We start from the raw sequence: 25,888 nt of genomic DNA, 5'->3' as shown, positions 1-25,888 counted from the left end.
TAGTCTTGGAGAGTTACTAAATGTTGAAAGCAGGTTATTTTATAGCACTTCCTAAGTCACAGGGACAGTCCAGTCATTCTGTGTATGAAATTCAGCTGTTGCTGGGCTGAAATATTACAGTTAATAGTGGACTGTAAATCTGGTACCTGACATGAACTCCTAAGAGGGTCAATGCAAAGGCCATGAAGGACTTTATTTTGAGGGCTTTAGCAACACTCAGTCAATGTCTTCAACCCCTTGAAGACCCCTTGATTCAGATGCAATACATAATTAAAAATAGGAGTAAAAGAATGCAAGATCTACTGGGAATGGGTTCTTCCAAACTCATGGTTTTGAATCTAATTTCTAATATTTAGGCACTAGGAATCTTGGTCTTTTAAACTTAATTGCTAATTGATGTTTCTGTGAAAAATTTAACCTTTCATATCTTTATAAGCTATGATGATTGTAAATTTTATCAAATACTTTGCCATGTTCTCACAGAAATGCAGAATGTTTTCCCAAAGTTTCAAGTCAGTGTTGACCTTCTACAGCCAAGATTTAGTACAGTGTCTTGAAAGTAAATAAACGCAGCACAAGTAATATTAATGTGAATATTTTGGTGTAGTATCAAGGAATATCTTAAAATTTTGCAAATATATTTTAGTATTCTTACCCTTCCCACAGCCCCCTGCCATCCTTTTTCTTGCTAAAAAATACAAATCTTCAGGCATAATTTATTTTCCTCTATATTAGAACTAGATTTGAAGAAACACATCAGCAAAAGAGAACAAGATCAAAAGGTAGATACATCTGAAAATTTAAAAGGCCACAGTTTTCTGCACCTGTAGCCCTCTAAAAGCACAAACCTGTTTTTGCTGAAGCTTTGCCTTTTAGCACTAAAATTCTAACACAAAAGTGAAACAAAACAGAGCAATACTCTGATTTTACTAACCAGATGTATTCTGCATTTTCTAATACATAATATTTACTTGTAACAAAACAAAAATAAAGTTAGTTGAAGCATTATTATGGGAAGTCACATAAAGTTCCATAAAATCTATAGTAGTCACTTTCCCTGCTCGGGTAGGAGGATTATTTGTTCTATTAAACTTTAGTTCTGGAGATAAAACTTTAAAAGTTTAAATTTTAATTTCTTATTTTTTCAATGCTCTGCTTCTCATTGTGACTAATTATTTTGTTATGAACACATAATTTTTACTGAAGCTTCAAAGTGCTTCATGACTTGGAAGGCATTGCAAAGAGCAGTTCCCCCATAGGCAACTAAATACTCAGTGTGAGAAGCATTAGAATGAAATCAGGAATTTAAGAAGTCTGAGGATCTCTGATCCAAAATAATCCAAGGATCAATGGCAAGCATTGGTGGGATTCATGGGTATTGACCTAATCCCTGGATATTTTAGTGCTGTTTTATGACAGCCATATGTCTTTACAAATGTTCACAGTTTAACATGAATATTTTGAATTTAGTATTTATATTACTTGTGAATGTCAGAGGATGAAATAATTTTATATGAAACAGGAAGCAGAGTAAAAAATAGATGAACAGAAAAATAATATGTAAAAGTAAAGTTTTGGTCTCCTAAGATCAAAAAAAAATCCATTTTTTGTAGATTCATTAAAGATTATAAAAATCTCCTGGAAAAATGTTGTGAAAAGAAAGGTGTCTGAGAGATCTGAGGTTGCAATGATGGCAGTGAATAACTATTTTTCTTCATGTCAGTGGTATGTGTGTAGATATATTATTTGTCTCAGCATGCTGCAACATTTGGTTTTCTGCTCAACAAGACACTTAGCAGACATAAAATTCAGTCTTTCAGGAGTTCTGTAATTGCTTGCTTGTCTTAAATATCTTATTTCTAGGCTACATGTTTATGGTCTCTATGATTAAAACAAGAGATGGGCTGCAACCTTTCTCATAGTATGTGAAGAGTAAATTAGTAGAGAAACTTAGAGGTTTTTTTTTGTTTGTTTGTTTTTTTTTTTTTTTTTGGTTTTTTTTTTTTTTTTTTTTAGTCTTGTGTTTATTACATCCTGTAGTTAGAAATAAAGTGGAAAATTGTACCTGTGACATGACGAGAATGCAGTAGTGGAAATGCTGAGGAGGATAATACTGACATTAACTTGGCTCTGGTGTCACAGTGCAACTTGGGTTCCTTTCCACCATTGTCACTTATGGGGACACGACACTTAGCCCTGGTGGCATTGCTTGAAATGAGGTGTCAGAGGTGTTGAATCAGAGTGGCTGGATGTGTGTAACTGATCTGGCTTTACAAGAAGTGTTAATTTTCAGAATAAAACTCAGATTCTTAAATATAGAGCTGGGTTATTGTCTTTGAAGGTGCCTAAAAGAGAATCTCATGGGCCATTTCTGAAAAAAAAGGGGAGTTTTCTCCATACATTTTCAGTAATTAACAAGAGTGGCAGCTGATGATCTTAACAGTAGATCTTTGCTGCACTTCATGCACTTTGCCCTGGGAGTCTGATGGGGACAACAATTGATTTCACAGGCAGTTAGGTAACTGCTGTTTCCTAGGTTGAGGGGATTTATTCAGTGTACATGAAAGGATAAATGACTTCTCTTAGGAATGAGCAGGTTTTTTAATAGTTTGAGGACTGAACATATTAGTGCTTCTGGTTAATTCCCATCTGAGGAGTATGTTCCACTCACGGCCTAAATATATTGCTTTCTGCTTAATTTTTCACTTTACATTTTACTTCTAATCTCAAAGATCTTCCCTGACCTCAGTCCTGCTGAGCTAAACTTTCATTTCCTCCATGTCATTCCATGCCAGGTATTTAATAGATTGTAATTTATTAATCATCTCCAAATGCAAATTGAACATGTCAGGTGCTGGAGCCCTTATCTATTCCCTAGGTTTTGAAATTTTCTGCCCAGGATATTGGATCAGCAGTACTGTGGATGAGTTGAAAAACCAGATGAGTACACAACTAGTGTCAGGTGTTTCAGGCAGCCTGGCACAACTGTGGAGTCTCTTCTTTTGTTTCTAGGTATTTTTTTTCCTTTTTCTACAATGCCTTGCTATTCTTATCATGAAAGGAACTTTCTAAATGTATGTTGAATAGCTAAATACTGAGCCAATTTGTGAAACATCTTGATAATATTTTAAACCTGAATTAGGTTATTACCTTGATTGCATTTGACTAATGTGCCAGCTCATTAGGAAGCTGGTGTACATAAAGCCAGCATATTATGGTAAAGAGTGAATGAGATTTTACTCACATCTTTTAGAAAGACATCATGTGCAAGAAGAAGAAAGAATACAGTCAGAATCCAAGTGTGCAGTTATTGTAAAATGGTTTTCTTCTGCAATTCAATTTCTGAAGTATAGATTTGAAAAAAAAAATCTCTTATTCAATAAAGTATCTCCAAAGCCTTCCTTTCCTCCTTTGCACTTCTGACACACCTCTTAAAAAAAGGAAACAAAACTTAGGGTTTTTATTACTGTGACCAAAAGACCTAGCAGCATGAATTTACTGATCTTAAGTGCCAAGTTTAATTTTGAAATAGCAGATGTAATGGATGACAGGATGATTGGGAGTTAAAAAAAATAATAGAGAACTCTGGAGAAACCAGCAGTGGGTTCCTTTTGGAATAAAGAAGTCCCAATTAAAAAAAATGACCTGCTAGTTTTTCTTCTTACTGTTTTAAAAGTGGCTCTTTGGTGGACATTATTTGTATGGAGGGCCAGAAGAAAGTGAATGGAAGATGGCTGACTAACAAAGAGACAATAGATATTCATAAATATGTCCTTAAGTGATTATATTTTGTAGTCTTCAGTCCTCCAACTTTCTTTGGACTGTAAAGGAGTTCTCTTAGTGCCACAAGGCTGTTCTACTGTAGCTCCATTTGACATAAGAGAAAACAATGTAGTTCTCCAGGTAACTTCATTAAGAAAAGGTTGATGGTGCAGCACACAGGTTTGTATCAGAGTTGAACAAGTAAATGGGAAAGAGCTGTTTCTTCATCTATACCTTCTTTTCCTTCTGGCTGCTGCTGAGAGAGAAGGGCAGAAAGTGTGTTATAGCTGACTTGATGCTGTAGCAGGAAATATCAGGTTTCACCTCTTTGTGGCTTTGAAAATTTATTATTGCTTCATGCAACAAGAAAAAGTGTAAGAATTATGCCTTGAAAACATAAAGAATGGCATGGAAATTGCACACTGGTAGCAGTGCCCATCTGCCAAGTGTTTCATTAATCCATGAGTGTTCCTGTTATACCTTCATGATAGGAAGGTGTAATTTACATAATAGAGAATTCAGATCGTTTACATGTGGCTTTTTGATGAATGTATCTTCATTTTTACAGTGCAAGCCTGCATAGCCTCACCTACCCTTGCTATAATGAAATGAGGTTGCTCCATTGATGTTGAACATGAGGGTTAAAGCTCACGTGTGATTGAGAAATGTGTGAACATATGTTCATTTTTGTCAATGTCCTTCATTTGTCACTGTTGTTCTTGCAGAGGGTGGTGGTATTGTTGGTAGTGGAGGTATAACCTAATGAGTTTAATACTGCATTGCTAAGTATTTAATCACGTCATGCTCTGCTGTTCATCCTTAGTTAATATAAGTCACAGACTAATGAAAGTGTCAAGGTTAAAAATATAGCAGGAGTACATCATACAGAATGATTTCTAGTTCTGGGAATAAGTAAATTTTCTTTTCTGTAATTTTTTTTTCTTCTCTCCTTCCACCCACACCTCCCTTCTCCTACCTTTTTAATGTTTTGAGCAAATTGTTTGTAGAGCTTCTTTCTACCCCTTTATATGAGGTTTTGTGACTCTTGCTCTATTAGATGGGAGAAAATAATGGTTTGCTCCAAAGGACTTCTCACAGGGCTACACCACCAAGTTATCATTTGGTGAAAGGGGAACTGTTCCCCACAAAACTTTGTTAGGTAACCCTTGATACTTTAGATACTGTAGAAATATTATTAGGAATACTTGTAGATATGGCACAAGGAGGAGAATTTTTTCGGATTTCAGCAGTAACTTTCCCCCTGAAAGTTACTCCAGGGGGAAAGTTACTGCTGCTGCTCCTACTTCATCTTCCCTGGTGTGTCTGAGAGGGTTGGTAGCTATGAAAAAGGCAGATTGAAAAGGAGTTAAAATTTTGTTATCTTTAAAATTTTAAGTTCTGTTACTTAAACTGTAGTCTAAAAACCATGAAATTTCTTTTCAAGAAAGAAATTATTTAAGATTATCTTTGCCTTTGTTCTCCTGTATTTGTAGTGTTTTGCTACATTTTCTATACATTGAACTTTTTAACATCCATTCAATGGATGCATAGCAATAAGAATGCTATAAAACATGAAAGGCCTGGGTGCTGTCAAGAACCTTATCAAGTCTGTAAATTATCTGATGTAGTGTTAGATTGTCCATGACTTCATTTTTTTTTTTTACCCTGACATTAAAGGAGGGAAAAACAATTACTGTCAGTGTACAAGTCCTCCCTATCCTGTGTCACATCAAAGAGCTCTCCTGATTAAATAAAATTATCACCTCCTCACAGTTTGTGAGTTCTGATGCCACAATTTCTACCTGTTCACTAATCTTTTTTTCTGTTTCTTTTTACTTCACTATTTTTCCTGCAAATGACTTTAATTTATGTCTGGCAAGTGTTTCATTGCTAAGCCGGGGAATTGACTGGTTGGATTCTGGTATGGACTGTTAAAATACTGTCATTTCTACAGTATGCTTTTTGAGTGCTACGAGACTTTACACATTCTTAAATTGAATAATGTCAGGTCTGCAAAAACAAGCATAAGAAAGGTAGCTTTGTCAAAGCAGAATAACTTGGAAGTTTTTTGGTGCCCATAGATGTGAGATCTGAGTAAGCCTTGTCTTCATCACCCAAACCTCTGCATTATTTGTGGGGAATCTTTTGTCAGATGTTTAGGTCATCATTTATAAGTGACTGGGGATTGCAGGACTCCTTCTTTGGAGTTCAGGTAGTCTTTGGGAAAGGATGAAGACTTTTGTTCTTGTTGCTTTTAATATGTACTATGAATGAGATCATCCTTTTATAATCTAACTCCCTAATGGTCACAGACTTTTTTGGCACATTATTTTATATTTTCTGAGGTTGTTTTTTTTTTTTCTGTATACAAGATAAAATTGTTAGAACAGTTGTCTAGTAAGACAAAGGTTTGACTTGGCTCTTCTCTCCCTTAGTCTTTCAGTCTGACAGCAAATTTGTGCTCACTTTTTGCCATGCTCTCTTCTGGTTTGTGTGACCTGAATTCAGAGGAGTGGCTGGCTGAAAACAAATCATTATTAAAACACCAGTCTGGAAGGCTTCCGACTTAAGGGCATGAGCTGGTAGAGTGTCCAGCCCAGACTATCAACTTAATTTTTGCTTTTTTATTCTTTATAATCTGGTCACTGCTTTTGCATTACTTTATGGAAAGAGTTGCCACATGTGGAAGTCTACTCAGTATGGAAATTCTCCCCGGCTTGCATTCCAGAAAATACAGGGAATCCTGTGACTTGAATTCATAGGATGCAGCAAGAGAAGCATGAGAGGGACATGTCTCTTATTTGACCAAATTATATTAATAAATGAATAATATATTATAAAGGGTTTTATTAGTGAAATAAAAAAAAAGGTTCAAAGAGAGGTCACCCTGACTCCCCAAGGATCCTGTGGAGTTTGGTCTGCATTTGTTTGTCCTCCCTAAAGTCTGAAGGTGGTAGCCGGTGAGGAACTTGATTTTTTAATTCTCACTGCTGCCCAAACCTTTTAACTTCCTAAGTATCACTTGAGACTTTGATATTTTCTTACACTTTTGCATAATTGCTGACAGTGGCACAGTAGGTTCCTCTTACAAAAGACTCCCTGAAGTAATGTATTCTTAATAACAAAGCAAAAAAAATCGGATGTTGATATTTACTACTAATGATTTTTTGTTTATAGAGTGTATCTACTGAACATTTATTTTCATCAAGTGAAAAGGGACTATGTACAGGAATAAAGAGTACTCCACTAGTGGAGTTTTGAATAAATGGTCTTTTGAGAAATCTAAATTAAATAGTGCTGGTATTGAGCAGATAACATGAAACTGAGAAAATTCCAAGAAGGTGAGGGACAATAGTTGAAATTTTACAAATGCAGAAGGTTTTCCTTTATTGTCCACTTGATGCATCCAGGACTCAGAAATTTCATTCAAAAAATGGTGTTACCATTCTGTATATTGAAATCATTGAACTACATTTTTAGGATAGGACTTATTTTTTACATTTTTCTGTCTTTTTTTTAACCATTGATGCATACAAATTACATACCTATTGCATAAGTGCCAATTGTTTTATCCATTTGATGACTAGAGAGGCATTACTTTAGTCAATGGAAAGCTTAAAAACTTCAGGAACATGAGGAAATTGTTTTGTACAGTCTTCCTGGTATGTTGCACTGTGCACTGCCAGTTTTATTTTCCTGCCAATGTTGTCATTTTTATCTGTCTTTAGATTTTGCTGTGTTCCGTATTCTGTTCTGAAATATAGGGAATCAAAGAAATATCTTTTATCCCTAAGGAAAATAAACTAATTGGGCCTGGGAAAGTAACATGTGGGTTGTGGTTACATGATCAATGCAACACCCTATGACATGGTGCTGCAGCCTTGATCTTTTGGTGCTTGTGGTACTTTTTTGGGACTTGGAACTCCAGAGCTGCATCTAATTTGCTGTGAAACAAGAGCGTGTGACAAAAAAGCAGTGCTGCTGAGCAAAGATTAATCATGTGTAAATGTTTCAAATACTGGGAGGGATAACTATGTGTGTGTGTTCCTGATTTCAGTCTGGAATGATTTCTCCCCAGTGCAATTAGCTGAACCGAAAAAAAGAAAAGTTGAAAATGGAGGTGCCAGCTCACTGAAATGTGGAGCTCCAGTTGCAGTGTCTATAAACAGCAAGTAAAGTGTGAAGGATTAGCTGGAACCCCAACAGACACTGATTATAAAGAGGTGTCAGAAATGAAGCACTGGATGGAGGGGTTGAGAAAGATGTATCTGAAGCATTTTTGTTGCTCTGCTATGACTTTTCAGAGCAACTTAGCCAGGTGTGCCTGTCACATTCTGGATTTTTCTCTCTAGTCTCTCAGAATGTGAGACTAATCTCACATGTGTCTGTATTCTCCTCTTGCTTTCTCATCCTGTTCCTGTGCCAGAGGGCTGCAGTGTGGCCATTGTTATCCTTGTGGGACTGAGCACCAAAAAGAAGCACCAGTGCCTCAGCAGGCAGAGCAGGACACAGCTCTGGGCTACTCGTGTCCAGTTGGGGCGCGGCAGGGATCAGTGCAAAGCCCAGACTATCTGGGGAGTTTTATGTAAGCTTGACACTGCGCTGGAACACATGCACACAGCAAAGGGGACATTGTTTGGAATGGTGTGATTTATTTTAGCAAGTTAAATATCACCTTTCATCTTTTTCCACAATTTTTGGGGAACAAAAGCTTTACACAAACTGTACGTGTGATGTGAGAAAGCGTGTGTGTATATGTAAGATCTGCTCTGAATAAGTAGTTTGGTGAATAAATGCTAAAAATGCTGTTCTAAACACTGAATTACATAGCAAAAGAGAGTTTGGGATTTTTGTTTTTTAACGAGGGTGATAAATTTCAATAGCTGTATGTTAAGACATTCTTTCTATTTCATGTGCTAAAAATGTGTGTTTAGTGTCTTCTGTAATACAAGAAAGCCAGAGCTGCTTGGTATGTGCCTTTTGATATGAAAATGAGCAACAGTACTTTGAATGGTAAGAGGGATTTTGGATTTAAATTTTTATATATGTATTTTGTTCTTTTTTTCTGGTATCTTTAGTATTATAATGTCATCAGACAAACTGTTTTCTGCATCTAATGGTAGGATAGTCCATAACAGAGGTGATCAATGGTTTCCAAATGTGTTACTTATCAAATTTAATATTTTAAGATGCCTGTTGTGAAGATTTAAGATTCACTTGTCTTTTATTGTTCTTGTTTCACCATCTTTCTGCTGTATCAGTCATTATTTGCACCTGAAAAAGGAACTTCTCTTTTTTCCCCTTCCTTTCTTCTAGATATGAGGTTAACATGCAACTTTCTAGAAAATTGACATTGTGTGGCTTTGGGTGTTAAACCTGAAGACCTGGAAGTTGCTCTGAGCACAGAGAAAAATCTCTTTTGTGGACATCCCTCTCTTCAGTGACATCGTCTAAGATCTAAATTTGCTGCCTCAGAATCAGATATCACTTGTGACATTGGCAGAGGTTGCATGTGATGGTGACAATGAGGACAAGAAATAGAGGAGTAGTCTGCTGGATATTTTCAGCCTGACTATTTATACTCTTTGACAAAAAAGGTGTTTGACACTAAGAGGTGGCTCTAAAACTTAAGAGAAAGGTCTCAGCTTTCTCACCTCAAGAGCAGGGTCTGTCCAGATTTTGAAGAGGAAGTAACTGTTTATGTATTATTCAGATCTATGAAAATGTCATTTCTGTGGTTGTTACCTTCTCTGAAGATAGTCTCTTTTCCCCAGACTGTCATATAAATTATTTATTTTGTTAGCTTCCTTTTCTCTACTGGAGAAGAACATGAAAAAAAGCAAAAGACGGAATATGAGGAAAAACCGAGTAATTCTGGTTGAATTAAAAATAATTCCACAACTTCTGAAGCTATTACCATAAGATGTGCATCTAGGTATTAAGTATTATTTCTAATTTAACTGAAATTTTTGCTCTTTAATTTTCACTTTGTTTGCTGCCTGGCTCAAATTTGGTTTTGGAAACTCTTAGGAGCTGCACAAAAATTCTACAGAAGTTCTCCCTTAAATCTGAGCTGAAAATTAAATACAATTTTTACTGGAGTGGGTGAGAGATATTCTCTATTCTGGAAACAAACTGGTCAGCTAGAAGAGGTGTACTGTTAGAAGGAATCACATGTCTGTGAGATCAATTTCAGAAACTTTCTCTGGAACCTTCTTCAAGACTCAAGCTTTATGTCCTAGCCCTTACCTTTAGGTGGCTTTTACCTGCTTACTCTGTATTTCTGTTAAAGCTCCTTAGGGTGAAGTTTGTCTTCTCCTGTGTCCATGCACAGAGCCCAGCACTGAAGTGTTTCCCCAAAACATGGCCTACAATGTTTTGGAATAGATACAAGTCTATGGGGTCTTGTGATCTGCTTCAGAGACTTTTAGAACTGCCCACAGACCTCTGGGACTGCAGAAAGATCTTGGAGCATTTTAACTTGTGAACAGTTTGGCTTTTCAGTTTTTAATGTACTTTCTTAAACTGAAGTTCATGAACCAAGAAATGTATTTTAATCACATTTCTTACTTTGTTAAAACCCCCTGTTAAGTCTATTTGCATTTCTGAGTAAGTCGTAGAAGGATTAGATGCTATTTTCTTACTGTGGCTTAGCTCTGCATTGTGTGTTTGAAGTAGGAGTGTGACAAATGCTTGGAATTGAAAGTTCCTCCGAAAAGGAATTACTGAGGTTTTTTAAAAAAAAAACCTTTTCTTTCTGCATGCTCAGGGGAGCTTCTACTCCTTTATGACAGTCAATTGTATTTATATCTGTAAATGGCAACAGCTGTGTCATCCTATTACTATCCTGCCAGAGAAACTGTGTCTCCACCAAGGTAAGTTCATGGTGTTTGAGAAAATGTCAGTTATAGAAAATGTTTCAGTAGGCAAATGTCAGCGAGATATTAAAATGGTCTTGGTGGACAGAACAAGAGCATAATGTTTACCAATTTCTAAAGTCACACTGAACTAATTTCCTTTTTTTCTCCTCACCTCAAAGTTGCTTATTGTCAGTGAATTTGAATTCCTTTTTGTAGAGATGGATGTATTTTTCCTGTAAGAACACACAGCTGAGTAGTCGGTAGTGGGTCTCCTTTCTACATAAGGAAACTGTCATTGAACATGCTGATTCCTCACTGTAAGGTTTTTCCTCTTTGAAATCTTGAAATGAGTATTTATTTCTTGTGTGTCTGGATGAACCTCAATAGTGCTTTTATGCTCCCCCCCCCCCCATTGATGTCTTATGATGAACTACTAAATTTCATCAATCATTAACTAATTAATGGATATAATAGCTTAATGTTCCTCCCTTAAGGATTCTAGGATGAATCATGTAGCTTATTAATCTACATTTTGGTCAGCTTGATAACTGCTACAACATTGACTGGGGTAGGGTTTTGAGGTTCAATTAAATTTTAACAGACAAATATTACTTTTTTTCTGTTTAACTCTCTCTATCCTCAGCCCTCCTTTTTTGTGTTTGCCCAGCAATGAATGCTTTGACTCAATTTTTTGGGAAAATGCCATTATTCTCCTGTTGGTTTTTTTTGTTTGTTCCACACCCCATCCCCCTGCAATCCCTTAGGTCAAATGTAAGAGGAAAAAGGCAGCAGCATTTATTCCTTCCTGTCATCCTCACTTCTTGCAACTCCAGATTTCAGTCTAGAGCTGTAAACAGAGTCTGAGATGAACTGGCTGATTTGAAGTAGGGAACTTTAACCTATTTGCTTAATTTAGTGCAAAATTCAAGTTTTAGATTTCCATCAAGATATACCTCAAGAGGGAAAAAATTCAAAACTACTGACTCTTCTTCTTACTTGATTTCATTGGAAATAAAAAAGAGAAATTTTAGATCCTTTTTGTGCATCTTCAAAGTGTGATTATTAAGTTGGAGTCTTTTGTAATAAGCTCAGCTCTGAAATAGTTTGGCCAGTGCAAAATGATTGTGCCACTTAAGTCAGACCATCAATCAACTGTCTTTCTTCATTTCCTCATTTTATCTGTTTCATCATAACCTGTACTGAATGAACCACGTGCTTCAGATATCTTCTAGAAGCCTGCAAAGGCCAGGAGAGAACTTTTGTTGCCCTCTTTGATCAGTCGTGGAGATTGTCGTGGTTTGACAGGGAAGTGAATTCTTTCAGGAAGTTGGGTCAAACCAATCAGTGGTCAAGTTTGGATATTGGCACCTAAAGTGACCACTGAAGGTATGGATACGCCTCTGAGAACACAGGGGGTTAAAAGCAGGAACTCCCAAGAGCTCCCAAGAACTCTTTGGTTCCGGTCAGGGTGCTGTGCAGATCTTCCCTGCCCAGCCATGGGGCTGGGTGGGGGAGGGGGAGCCATGAGGCCTGGTCGAGGTGAGCTGAGGGGTAGAAGGACTGGAACCGAGCCAGCTCCTGTGGACAGAAGGGTGGAGAGAAGCAGAGATGCCTTTGTCGTCCCCAGAGGGAAGAGACAGAGAGTTCGGACGGCACCTGTAACTTTGCTGGCGCGGAGGAGAAGGAGAAGGGGGGGGGGAAGGTGCCCAGCCTTGGCCTTGGGAATCGGCTGCTGGGCAGAGATTTCAGCTGTCCGGGGAGTTGGAACTTTTAACCCTTTCCTGGGAAATTAAGGCTTTGTAAAATATTACTCCTCCTTGATTTGAAGTAGAAGAGAGACAGTCTGGGATCCAAGATGATGGAAGAGGAAATTTTTGAGTTGGAAGGAGATGATGGAGTGGCTTGTGGCTGGACTTTTCTTGTTAGCCACAGACTGAACCAAATTCTCCTGCGACAGAGGCTGCACTTAGGGGGGTGCGTTGATGGGCCAAGAGACCTGTTTCAGTGATTACCAACAGAGGAATGGAGAGAACAGAGGAGAGTTGAAGAGGGTGTGGAGAGGCCCTCTGTCTTCAGAGAAGATGAAGAGAAGAAGATCTCTGTTCTTGGACCCTCGGCCCCAGGAGGAAATGGGGGGGACTGTAGTCCTGAGGTGAGATGCTGAACTGTTGTTTCTTTTGGTACTCGGCAAAGCATCCTTAAAGGAGCCCTATGAGCAGTCTGTCCATGCACGGTGGTGAGAGCACTGTGACATGGAAAGGAGAGTGTCACACTGGCAGATTTTCTCCGGGCAGTTGCCATGTGTGACATGGAAACACAAGGGTGGCAATTGTGTTTCCTGGGGAGTCTGTGGCACAGGAGAGACTCCTGTCTCCCTTGATGGACTGAGTATTGATTATCTGAAGGGTGGCAACTTGATCAGGATCCTGGGTGGTGTCTCATCGTGGGTTTGTTTGGAAATTAGGTGGGAGGAGGAGGAAGGGTGTTTTGAAAGGTTTTCATCCAGGATTTAGTGTCTGGTTTTTATAGTAGTAGTAGTTTAATAAAGTTTTCTTCTTTGTTATTAAGCTTGGGCCTGCTCTGCTCTGTTCCTGATCACATCTCACAGCAATTATTTAGGAAGGTGCATTTTCATGGGGGCGCTGGCATTGCGCCAGTGTCAAACCATGATAGAGATTTTTTTCCAGCTCCTTTGAAACTCTGAGGAAGGTTCAGATCTCCTCCAGAGCAAAGGGGGCTGCATTTGTACTGTTGTCACATTTTTGTCTGACTTCCTGGCTTGGGACTCAGTTTTTCTGCAGATTGTGGCCATCTGTGCAGCTTCTTGTTTTTATGTTCCAAAATGAAGAGAAGGGTACAGGATTTTTGCTCCAATTTCCCACTGAAAGAAGTAAAAAGGGCATCTTAAAGCTGAGATAAAATTTCATAGTTTTGTTTCCTGTTGAGTGTAAAAACCAAAGGAGAGTAGTGTGTCCTTTGAATTCTTTACAGGGATCCCTAACCCCAGGTTCAGGGACAAGACACGAATAAAGCAGAATTTTTCTGGTTCTTTAGGTGACTGTGGTGAATCCTGCTGACTTCAGGATTTAAATTTAGGTACCAGGCAGAACCAGATCCTAAAGACCTGAGCTTTACTTTTGAGAGGCTGTTGAAACTTGATTGAACAAGGACTGAGTAAAATCAGTGACTGACCCTGGCATTTCCTGATGAAGTTTTTCAGTCAGCTTGGACTTGTGTGTGTGTGCAGATGTAGTGATCTGGAACAAAATTATCCTGTTGGGTAATTGTTCATCTGTCAGGAGCATGGGGGAGTCTACACCGTGGTTTTTGTGAGTGCCTTGCTTTTAAAGTGGTGCTGCAAGACACCACCCAACAACTGCAGTCCTGGGAATATAAGAATAGGAAGATTTTTGATGTGTGTTTTGCCGTGTTTGTTTGTTTTCTCTCTCCATTTGGATCTGTACAATTTTCAGGTGTCTCTGGTTTTGGTCATTTCTGGAGTGCTTTGTGGGAAGAAAGAGGGCAAAAGCCAAATTCATTGTTCTTTGCTTGTAAAAACTTGTAAATAATGTGCTGTGAAGAATTTTGCATTATGTGTGCTCCATTACGCTTTGTCTCTTGTCTTTCTGTGGTTGGAGAGATGATATAAAAATATGCTAATAGAAATCTTATTAATTTGATATTGGACATATCTGGGAAAAAATTTACTACCTTGCAGTCAGAATTTTTTTTTAATACTTGAGGACTACTGATGTGGAAAAAGAATAATTTGGGTTTTTTTTCTTTTAGACAAATGGTATGCCTACATCTTTTATGAGCGGGGAAATAGAATAAGGCTTTAGAACTTAATTGCAGTCTGGAGCTGAAAGCTATCTGTAAAGGAGTGGAGAGGTATTTTTGGTAAAAACCTTCTAGCCTCTGAAGTTCTCTACCACATTATTTTGCACTTTCTCTCCCCCCTGGATAGCCTAAGATATTTGAGTTTTTTCTGACTCAGAAGCTGTTACTGAATATTGCCCAGCAGTGCTTCCTGCAAAAAATCCTCTTTGTTTGCCTCCAAGTTTGATAATCCTCATCTTTGGCATGAGCAGCCTGAGTGCTGCCTTGCTAGCAGAAGGCCCTTGGTGCCAGCACAGTGTAGATTTCCTGTCCTTTCCCCATGTGATGATTAAGCTGTGATTTTGGGAATTCTGACACCCCACTGCACATTGCTGGCAGGGACAGGCACACAGCTGGGTGCCTCCAGCAAGCCACCAATGCCTGATTCATCGAGATTCTCACTCCATTTGATGGATGTGTGCACCCTTTTTTTTAAAAGCTTATGGATTTATATCAGGTCAGAAAGAAGTTGAAATCCAAACCCCAAATCTAGGTGCCTTCTGCTGAGTATTGCCTTGATAATGTGCACAAAATCAAAAGCTGAGGCTCCTGAAATGGGTACAACTGGTTGTTAGGCACCTTGGTCCTGGAATTGTTTTTGATTTAGATCAGAAATACCAGATGCAGCAGGCAATTAACTGTGTAGCAGAGCCATGGACTTTATTACTGTGACCCAGATGAGATCTGCTCTGGCACCAATCTGCATTCTGCAGGCTTAATGTGAATAAGTGCTTTCAATTCCAAAATAGACAAGAGAAATAACAAGGACTTCTGAGTGTAAATATGTTGTTGGGCTGTGGACTGCAATAAACCAATAAATCTAGAGTGTCCTTTCACTCAAATGTGATTAAGTAAATTAGTGAATAATATGCTAGATTAATTCTCAGAATCATTTCATTCTCAATGAATGTATCCTTAGTCTGTTGAATAGCATTTGTTTCAATTCTCATTTTCCCTGTAAAAAAATAACAATATTTTTGTAGGTGTTTTTAAAAATACATTGATACCTGTCTGGGTAGAGTTATTGAAACAAAAATATTTTATGGATTAGGTATAATGTTATGATTTATTGTTACACAGACATAAAAGCCAAACAGAATGGCATGGTTTATATTATTCTTGACTTGTGAAAAGGACAAATGCTGCCAGAGGTACACTTGGTACATAACTTCATTATTTTGAGTAACTTCATGAGTGATTCATCTTCACTCTTTAATAAACTAAATATATTTTGCCTTTCTTTCACAGAATCATAGAATGCCCTTCGTCGGAAGGGCATCCAGTCCCACCCCCTGCCATGGGCAGGGACACCTTCCACCTACCCCAGATTGCTCCAAGCCCCATCCAGCCTGGCCTTGGACATTTCCAGGGATCCAGGGGCAGTCACAGCTTCTCTGGGCAACTTGTGCCAGGGCCTCCCTACCCTCACAAGGAAGAATTTCTTTGTAATATCTAGTCTAAATCTACCTTCCTTCAGTTTAAAGTCCTTTGTGTGCTTCTTTGCATCTGCTTGGTTAAGAAAGTTAAGCAGTTAGGCTCCACTGAGAAAATTACATAGTGTATAGTTATTTCTTGGAAGACCTTGACTGCACTTTTTTCTTCTTTCAGTTCATTATTATAATACTGTCTAATTTTCATAAAGTTCTTCAGGGCAAGTACTTTCCCTAGAGGCAATTTTTGTAACTTGAAGATACCTGTTATTTAAATCAGCAATTCTCAATGAGTAAATATTTTTTGTGAGAAAATACTAAAAAAGGTCTTTTTAGAAAGAAGATCCCAGAGAAATGTATAAAGTAGCTGCTTAAAAAAACCTGACAAGCCTAAAACATTTTTTTAAACTTTTGTTTGCCTTTTCATTAGAAAAAAAATCAGTAGCATTTAGTTTCAAGTAAGGCCTTCAATTAGTATTTAACAGACTATAAGTATCTAATTATATTGCAATTATTCTTTATCTCAATCACTTAAAGTGGAACTGAATAACCTTGGGTTTGGGTAAGTTTGAGATAAGTAATCAAAGTAAAAGGCTGGTAGCAATTAAAATTAAGATAGATACACCACCCTGTAGGTATGGACTTTGAGAACTGTGGAGCAGCATGCAATTTCACCACGGACACTGGAGTGGGTAAATAGGCTAAACTTCATTTTTTATGTAAACCTGGTATTTAGGTGCTCTCAATACTGCTCAGGTGTTATGAAAAACCTGTTATCACAGCAAATCACATTAAAACCCTCAAAGTAATCAGCATCAGCAGACTATGTGTGAAATGAAATGCAATCATTTGATACTTACATGTAAATGCTGTGTTAGCTTGGAAGAGTTTCACTTTGCCATTTCCTCTGCCCCCAAAGAGTGGCAGAAGCTTCCTGGAGTTGAAATGGGAACAGAATCAAGTCCATGGGGCTCCAAACACAGGTCCTAATCAGAGAATTCATTCAGAAATAATTTGAGAAATCTTCCTTGTAGGCTCTGGAGGAGCTTCCTTTGGCACCTTTCCTGTTGAGGTGAAGCTTTACTGCTGCAGTTGCTGCTTTCCTGTCAGACCTGGGGTTAAATTCCAGGAGCAGGCGGCATTCAGGAGTGCAGTAGGTGATGTGACATGAATCATTACTGCTGGACTTTGGATACCACACCTTCTTTGGCCCATAAGAGGAGGGGGAGAAAGTTTGATTTTGCATGATTTTAGTGTGTTGATGCTCTGTGAACACAGAGTTGAGATGAGGGGGTTTATGCTGTTTGAAACAAAATGCTGATGTTTTCAGGGAGCTTCAGGTGTCACTGGGTTTTGTTACAGTCATGAGCTTACCCTGACAGAGGAAAATCTGTCTTTAAAAAGCAGTTTTCTCTTTAGTATGAAAAGTTTCATTGTGATTGTGGGATAAAAGTTCTGATTCCAGCTTTTTAAAAGGTTTGAGTTGCAGCCTGTCATCTGTCATGATGAGAGACCCTGAATTTTATTTCTCTCTATTAGAAACACTCTTAATTTACTTTGGTATTTTAGTGCAGTTAATGTGAAAAACAAGAAAATCATAACATCAGCTATCTTTGACTCTGGAACAGTGCTACCAGCTACAAAAATGCCCAACTGAATTTTCACTTGTATAGCTGAAGACAGCATTCAATCAGTGCCATACACTGTGCTTTATCAGATACTTGGATAGCAGCAGTAAAAACCAGTGCAGACACCTCTGTTGAACACCCATGATATTTACAGTATCACTGAATATCATTTCCTGTGTCATTCTGAGGCTGTGGTGGAGACCAGGTCATTTTACAGCTCTTTGAAAACTGTTATAAATTGCTTTATGATTTTAAATGAATTTAAACGTATTTATTTAAGCAGTGGCAAGCCAGCTAAGGGTTGCACTGAATCTTGTTGTACCAGAGGATTAATCATGAAGAGGAAAAAGGATCATAAGCTCAAATTAGTTTTTTGTGTTGAAAAATTTGCATCTCAGTCCAGAAGTGCAGTCTACTGAGGGTCGAGAGGAATAAGATCATTTGTTTAGTAAACTCAGGTTGATGCCTTTTGCTTTTACAGGGAAACAGTGGTTTAGTCTGTACAGAAATACTTGAAGGGCTTTGTGACTTTGGGTCAGTGAATTAAAAATAAGCCACTTTTATTTAGAACAGTTTTCAGAAAAGTATGTTCAGGAGGTGGTTTTATACTTCTAGCTGACATCAGACAGTGCCTGAGAATTTTCAAACCCCACAATTCCAAACTTATCTACTTACTGATTTTATTTGATAATAAGTGGGATTTGTTTTTTTTTTTCATTTCCTTTAAAGAAAATATTTTTTTTCCCTTTACACAATTTTTTAAGTTGCTCAAATGGAACTTTACTCTTCATTGTAAAGGTAGTTCTTTATTTAAGAAGGTGGTTAACACATCTGAAAGTTCTAGTTTATTTACTATAGATAACATTGAGGCTGAATAGGAAAATAGAGAAATCCTTAAGAGCAGAGGTGTTTTAATTGAGCACAAAGAGAAAGCAGATACCTAATAAGAGTAGCTATTGTTAATTATTGGGGGAAAAGGTGTATGAAGTGTTCACTTGAAATTAATTTCTAGCAAAGCACTTTGCAGATACCTCTTTATGCAGCACATAACATGTGAAAGTCATTGCAACAAGACATCAGCCGAGCCAAGAGCTCAGGAAGATTTAGAAGTTATTCAGTATTCCTATAAGTAACTAAAATGTCCACTGTAACATTTCCTGGGAGGTATACAATGTCCTAAAAGGACGGGAGATGAGACTTTTATGCATAAATAAATAAATAATGTTTAGACTTTGTACATTAAGAGCAAAACTCACCTTGCCACTCATACCTAGTTTGTGGAAAATACAAAGCAGAAGTGTGAATTCTGTGGTTTTGATGCTGTTGGTTTGTGTTTGTTTGTTTGTTTCTTTGGGTTTTTTTGTGTTTGAGGGTTTCTTGGCTTGTTACAGATGGATTTTTTTTTAAAGTTTGCATTAATTTTTGAAAATGTAGTTCTGTACTTAGTGAGAATAACAAAAAATTCCTTTTATTATATTAATAAAGCTAGTACTGAACAGTATAGAGGTTTCCTAAGACAAGCACATTTTTCCTTGTGCTGAAGGCATCTCACAGCTGCAGTTAGTGGGGTGGCGTGTGCTGGGGCAGTGTCCTCGAGCCGTGCTGCTGTCATGAGTCTGATCCCAAAGATCCTCATCCAGTGAGCCTTCCTGAGGAAGCCTTGCCCTGCAGGAAGAGGCTGGCTCACAGCAGCAGTGGAGTTTTATTCCTGTGCCAGTGAGAGCTGGAGCTGCCCTTAGAAGGATGTGGAAGGGTCTCAAGGATGGATGCCTGCTTGCTTGGTAGCTGAGAAAGAAACCCGTCAAAAATACCCAAAGAGTTGTCTCCTGCCTAGAGAGATTGGATCTTGTTGGATTATTTTCATGACTTTGGAGACATAAAAGCGCTAATTTCACCTTTGTTTCTTTGTACTGCTTCTTTGAAAGCACATTAAGCCCAGGTTTTACAAATGAATATTTTCTGTGCAACCTATTTGTATAAATTACATTAAATGTCAGCATTCCAGGATCAGAATCAGTTGAAAGAATCAATCTGCCATACCATGCCAATGCATGGTTTAATTTCATTGTGAAATACTGCTTAGGGCCCAGCAGAACACACTCGTGTATTTTTCCATCCCTACACAAGCATTTGTCAAGTGAATACTATTAATTGATTTGAACTTAAAATTGTTGTTCTATTGTAACTTCATTGAGATAGTGTTGGTTATTGGAGTATTAATTTGACTTAATCTGGACTGGAGACTTTTTATTAACTATTTTTTCCATATTAAATCATCTCTGTGGGAATTTTGTGCATAATGGAATATGAGCACCAGGTGTTCATGTTATTTGGACAGCTGCATTGAAGGTTCTTTTCTGAAAGGTAGAATGGTAGCTAGACCAAAATAAAGTGATCTCAGAAGCAATGGGTGTCATAGATGACTTATTTTAACTTTGGAGATTTACACAGAGCAACCATTGGGAGATGGTAGAAATTAAGTCAGGGGAAAATATCCTGTTACCCTCCTGCTTCAGGCTGGTTTGTCCTGGGGCTTAGCAAAATTAATGGCAGAAGTGTCTGGAGTTCCTATCAGTGTCCGGGATCCCAAAGAAATTTTAGAATATTATCTGATGGTGCTTTCCTCTAATACAGACCAATTCTATTGATCTTCAAGTGCATTCTGTTCCATTCTCAGTAATTTGTTTTAGAGCCCTGTTTTTCCTTAGGTGAATGACGCTGGAATAAAAACAAATCATCTGAATGTTTCTGCAAGGAGATGCCTCATTTTTAGCTGAAATTAGACACAGAGTTAAAAATGTGGAGTTAATCCTAAAGGATGCCTGTATAAGAGAGGGATAATTTGAACCCTTAGTGGTCCCAGCAGATCACATGTTGTGAGTGAAATGGGAGTGTGGAAGAGGTTTTCAGAAATACTTTCATTAAGTAAAAGTTAATCACTTGAAGAGTGATAATGAAAATTATAATTACCTGTATTTTTTCTGCTACCTGACATTCAAGTGGCAGACTGAATGTATTCCCCAAGAATAAAGGATGTGATCATAGGATTAAAGAAGTATGCCTGAAGAAATAAAATGGGGAGTGTGGGTGTATTCTTAACATTTGTTCCAGTGCACACTTGTGAATTTTTTACTTTGTCTTTCACTGCTGTCAATAATCTGTTGGCTTTGTAGCCATCAAGCACCTGTGAGCTTGCAGAACTGAGTGTTAAAGTGCATTGGATTTATGTGGCAGGATATATATTATGTTTTATTCTTTATATATCTATTTATCATATTATATATTTATACCACATTCCAGTTTTTTAAAAAACCCTTAATGCTGGAAATTTGAAAAATAAGAAGACCAATACCAACGAGGCAAGGACTTCCTATTGCAGCCAGATCTAAAAAAATTTTTGGTATTGAGCACAGCAGAAACATCCAGATCTGCCATATCCATTTACCGAAAATACAGAGTAATATGCCTTTCCTTTGTAAGGATGTTTTTGAGTCTTCCTAATTTTCAGTTTTCTAGAGAACCAGAGGACTTGTGTTTATTTGGGAATAGTTCCTGTCGCTGAATTTCAAGAGCTGTGCTTCGGTGTGTTTAAGTGTGCTGAATGTTTTAAATATTTGGACAGTATTTCTGGGTGACAATAGGATCTGAACACTTGAATATGTTGGTATTTCCTCCAGTTGCAGTAAGAGGCATCCACAAAGTATTTCACTGAACTGATATGATGAGTTTCTTTGTATAGTTCAATAAAATAAAATACTGTAGATAAATATAATGATAGTATTTTCTTCAACTATGTCGGGATTTTTTTTTTTTTTTTTTTTTGAGAGGAGAGCAGACAGAGCTGTTTGAGTTCTCCTTAAATAGGTGTCTGGTTTTGATTTTGTTTTTTAGTTGCATCTACAGCTTGAGGTTTTTAACTCATCTGCCTAAGTGAGATAGGCAACCCAACGTTTATTTATATGCAATATTTGGGTTTTTTTTGCAAAGCAAACATAAACAAGAAATCTGATGACAATTTTAAATCAAAACCCTTAAAAGATAACCCAAATGTTTTACAATATTGATAATTGTAGAGCAAGCAGTCTTTTAACAAAGTACTCATCTGCCTGCTGTGCTTTTGCAATCCATTCTTTGTCTTGGCAAAACAGAGCCAAAATGGAAAAAATATGAGTTAACCACCCATTTCTTTCATCATGCTGAAGTTTTTCTGCTGTGGAAATATGGTGGCAACTTTCCCTGAGTGGTGCAGAATGTAAATGATGATGCACAAGTCCTCCCATGCAGAGATTCTGATGAAAAAATGCTGTTCAAAAGTTGTCAAGAAATTGCTGCCGTATGTTGTGGATATCAAATGTGTTTGCTGGCTGTAAATTAGTGAACATCCCGTGTTCTATTACATTAATTGCAGATATTTCTTCTTAAGGATAGCATTTATTAATGTATTTATAGTCCATTTGTTTTAATAAACACTAATTTTACTTCAGTGTTTGTCTGAAAAGCCAGATTTGAATGGGTTATAAATCTGCTGGGTTCTTCTCTGCAGATTGTGACTGCCAAGCTCGTGTTAGTGTTGTTTAAGAGAAGAAAGAGATCTTGTCCTCTTATGGGTTTTGGTTTTGTGTTTTTTTGTTTTGGTTTGGGCTTTTTCTGTTCTTTTTTACCCACTCCAAAAATTCAGATGTATTTCTTTAAGAGAATGGACATATGTAAATATACATGTACACACACATACATGTATGTATGTGTATATATATGCTAAAAGCTGAGTAAGGCATGTTTGCACTTATTAATTTTATTCCAGCTCTGTTAAGTAGTAATATCTGTCTTCTAGCAGCATTTTCTAGTAGAATCTTTTAGGAGCCCATAAATCTGAGATAACTAATTTACTGCCTGGATTTCCTGTATGTCCTGTTATCACTGCTGTGGATTGTCCATGGTGACATTGTTGTCTCATTTAATAGAAAACAACAGCTTTGTTGTTGTTAGTATTGTTTTATCATAAATTTTGCTCTCTCAAAGCATCTTTTGGACTGATCTGTGTGAATATTTAGCCTCTTTTCTTGTTCCATTTGCCAATTTGTTAGCAGGTATTTTCCCCTAAGGTAAAATTATATTCTTATATTTGTAACTGTTCAACAGATTGACATCAAGTACCAGGTACTCTAACTCTTAAATGAAAACAACCTCTCATGAGAGGCAAGAGATTGATATCTGTGTAGATATTACTGTTCATAACACAGTACTATCTTCAGCTTGGACAAATTACCTTCCTATTTTTTTTTCCTGTTGCTTTTTACCAATGAGCACCTGTTAACATTACACAAATGACACATGACACTTTGTCTGCAACATACTGCAAAATGATAATGACTGATGTTGCAAATATTCAGTTCAGCACTTATGAAAGGAATTGTGAAGTAATTTTCCAGGGAGTCACCAAGCTTAAAAAACATAGAGACTTATTTGGACTTGGAATTTGTTCTGTAAATCTGGTCGCTAAGTAGGGCTGCTGTCAATTTTTGCAATGGTATCTTGGTTTGTGATTAGATTATTAACTCACTGATCACAGATGCAAGGGGCTATATGTATTTTTCTCAGTTCTGCTTCTTTACTCATTCCAGTAATTTTTTGTTGTTGTTTTTAATTCTGAGAATGAGGTGGCATTTTGTATTTTACAATTTTATGTTCATTAATTGTCTCATAGTCACTTCAAGGGGTGCTGGGAATCAAGGAGGGGGGGTCTTGTTGGAAATATCCAGCATTTGCCTTACTGTTTTGCCATTAGAGTCAGTTGGCACATCTGCAAAGTAAAATGGAGGTGAAACTGTAGTCAGATTTTGCTGCTAATGCTCACCCTGCTAGTTTGAATTTCAGGCTTCTGCTAACAACAATGTCACAGACCTGAGAACAGCACTGAGGTTTTCCTCTTCAGTTGGACCATTTGTGCTGTTAAGTTTAAGGATATTCAGATTTTAGAAGTAAATTTTTGCTCTGGGGGTGACAAATTGTCATGGTTTGACACTGGCGCAATGCCAGCGCCCCCATGAAAATGCACCTTCCTAAATAATTGCTGTGAGATGTGATCAGGAACAGAGCAGAGCAGGCCCAAACTTAATAACAAAGAAAAAAACTTTATTAAACTACTACTACTATAAACACACAAACACTAAATCCTGGATGAAAACCTTCCAAAACACTCCTCCTCCTCCCACCTAATTTCCAAACAAACCCACGATGAGACACCACCCAGGATCCTGATCAAGTTGCCACCCTTCAGATAATCAATACTCAGTCCATCAAGGGAGACAGGAGTCTCTCCTGTGCCACAGACTCCCCAGGAAACACAATTGCCACCCTTGTGTTTCCATGTCACACATGGCAACTGCCCGGAGAAAATCTGCCAGTGTGACACTCTCCTTTCCATGTCACAGTGCTCTCACCACCGTACATGGACAGACTGCTCATAGGGCTCCTTTAAGTACGCTTTGCTGAGGACAAAAAGAGACAACAGTTCAGTTTCTCATCTTGGGTCTACAGTCCCCGCCATTTCCTCCTGGGGCCGAGGGTCCAAGAACAGAGATCTTCTTCTTCTCTTCATCTTCTCTGAAGACAGAGGGCCTCTCCACACCCTCTTCAACTCTCCTCTGTTCTCTCCATTCCTCTGTTGGTAATCACTGAAACAGGTCTCTTGGTTCACCAACGCACCCCCCTAAGTGCAGCCTCTGTCAGGAGAATTTGGTTCAGTCTGTGGCTAACAAGAAAAGTCCAGCCACAAGCCACTCCATCATCTCCTTCCAACTCAAAAATTTCCTCTTCCATCATCTCGGATCCCAGACTGTCTCTCTTCTACTTCAAATCAAGGAGGAGTAATATTTTACAAAGCCTTAATTTCCCAGGAAAGGGTTAAAAGTTCCAACTCCCCGGACAGCTGAAATCTCTGCCCAGCAGCCGATTCCCAAGGCCAAGGCTGGGCACCTTCCCCCCCCCCCCTTCTCCTTCTCCTCCGCGCCAGCAAAGTTACAGGTGCCGTCTGGACTCTCTGTCTCTTCCCTCTGGGGGAGGGGGGACGACAAAGACATCTCCGCTTCTCTCCACTCTTCCGTCCACAGGAGCTGGCTCGGTTCCAGTCCTTCTACCCCTCAGCTCACCTCAACCAGGCCTCATGGCTTCCCCTCCCCCACCCAGCGCATGGGCTGGGCAGGGGAGGTCTGCACAACACCTTGACCGGAACCAAAGAGAGCGAGCTCTTGGGAGTTCTTGCTTTTAACCCCCTGTGTTCTCAGAGGCGTATCCATACCTTCAGTGGTCACTTTAGGTGCCAATATCCAAACTTGACCACTGATTGGTTTGACCTAACTTCCTGAAAACATTCACTCCCATGTCAAACCACGACACAAATATATTCATGACTGAAATTCTGTTAACTGAATACAGGTGTGTGCAAGTTAGCACTTGGTAAAAATACCTTTCAGGGTGTCACATTGTGTTACTTTAGTTCCAGTACACAGGGGTTGCTGCAGTCTTGAACTTCAAATTGGCATATGGCTTTCAGGAGAGTGTTGCTCTGTGTGCATTTGATATAAAATAGCTGAAAGCATTTGTGTGGGACAGCAGAAAATAGCATCATGTGCATGTGGTATAGACTGCTTTGGCTCATTAAGTTCATATCTTGGCACCTGATAAATCAACTCACATGTTCATGTTCTTAAAGTACCACATAGCAGATTAAACAGACATGTTCTTTAGAGTTTTCTATATGCAATTAAAATTTTCTACTTTGTATCTTGATTAAGAGTCTCCATTGATCTAATTGGAATGCAGAGTTACAGCTGCAGAAAACTTGAGCTTGGAGAGTGCCTCCATCTGCCTTTCTTACCTAGAAGAATTAGTATGTTGTTTCTCAAAGGGGATAAATATCATAATTAAGAATTTTCAGTCAATTGACTTCTCAACTCTTGACTTGTATTTGAAATGCCCTCACAGGACTCTGTCTGTGAAACACTTATTTTGGTTGACTATTTATTTAAATCCTTTCTCTTTATCAGGGTGTTTATTTGTGTATGTTTGGAGTTTTTGTTTAAGCTTGGTGGGTTGGCTTTTTTCCCTTCTGTTTTAGAAGGGAGAAACAAGTGTGGAGGTAACAGGAAATATTATGGAGTGTGTTCAGTTTTTGGTTGTGAGCCAGGGCCGGGCACGACCCGATGTCTGCCCTGGATCCAGGGGATGCCCTGCAGTGTCCTGGTCCTGCCCACTCACCTGCACCTCTGGCACAGAAGGGGAAAAAGGAGAAGAGTGATATCATATCAAAGAAGGAAGCTCTAAAATGTCC

General features: G+C 38.2%; 1 long non-coding RNA gene across 1 annotated transcript in view; it reads left to right on the top strand.

Annotated features, from left to right (window-relative positions):
* LOC137468640 (uncharacterized) overlaps positions 1–24,588 on the top strand; it is a 590,084-nt gene extending 565,496 nt beyond the window's left edge. Inside the window, exon 3 of the long non-coding RNA XR_010996076.1 lies at positions 24,572–24,588. This is a non-coding gene — a long non-coding RNA (uncharacterized lncRNA). The remainder of the gene's footprint in view (positions 1–24,571) is intronic.
* Positions 24,589–25,888: the final 1,300 nt, after the last annotated feature.

This window comes from Anomalospiza imberbis, chromosome 2 (assembly GCF_031753505.1).
Source record: "Anomalospiza imberbis isolate Cuckoo-Finch-1a 21T00152 chromosome 2, ASM3175350v1, whole genome shotgun sequence".
Taxonomy (NCBI): Eukaryota; Metazoa; Chordata; class Aves; order Passeriformes; family Viduidae; genus Anomalospiza; species Anomalospiza imberbis.
The sequence above is the reverse complement of the archived record's forward strand: the minus strand, read 5'-3'. Positions and strand labels throughout refer to the sequence as shown.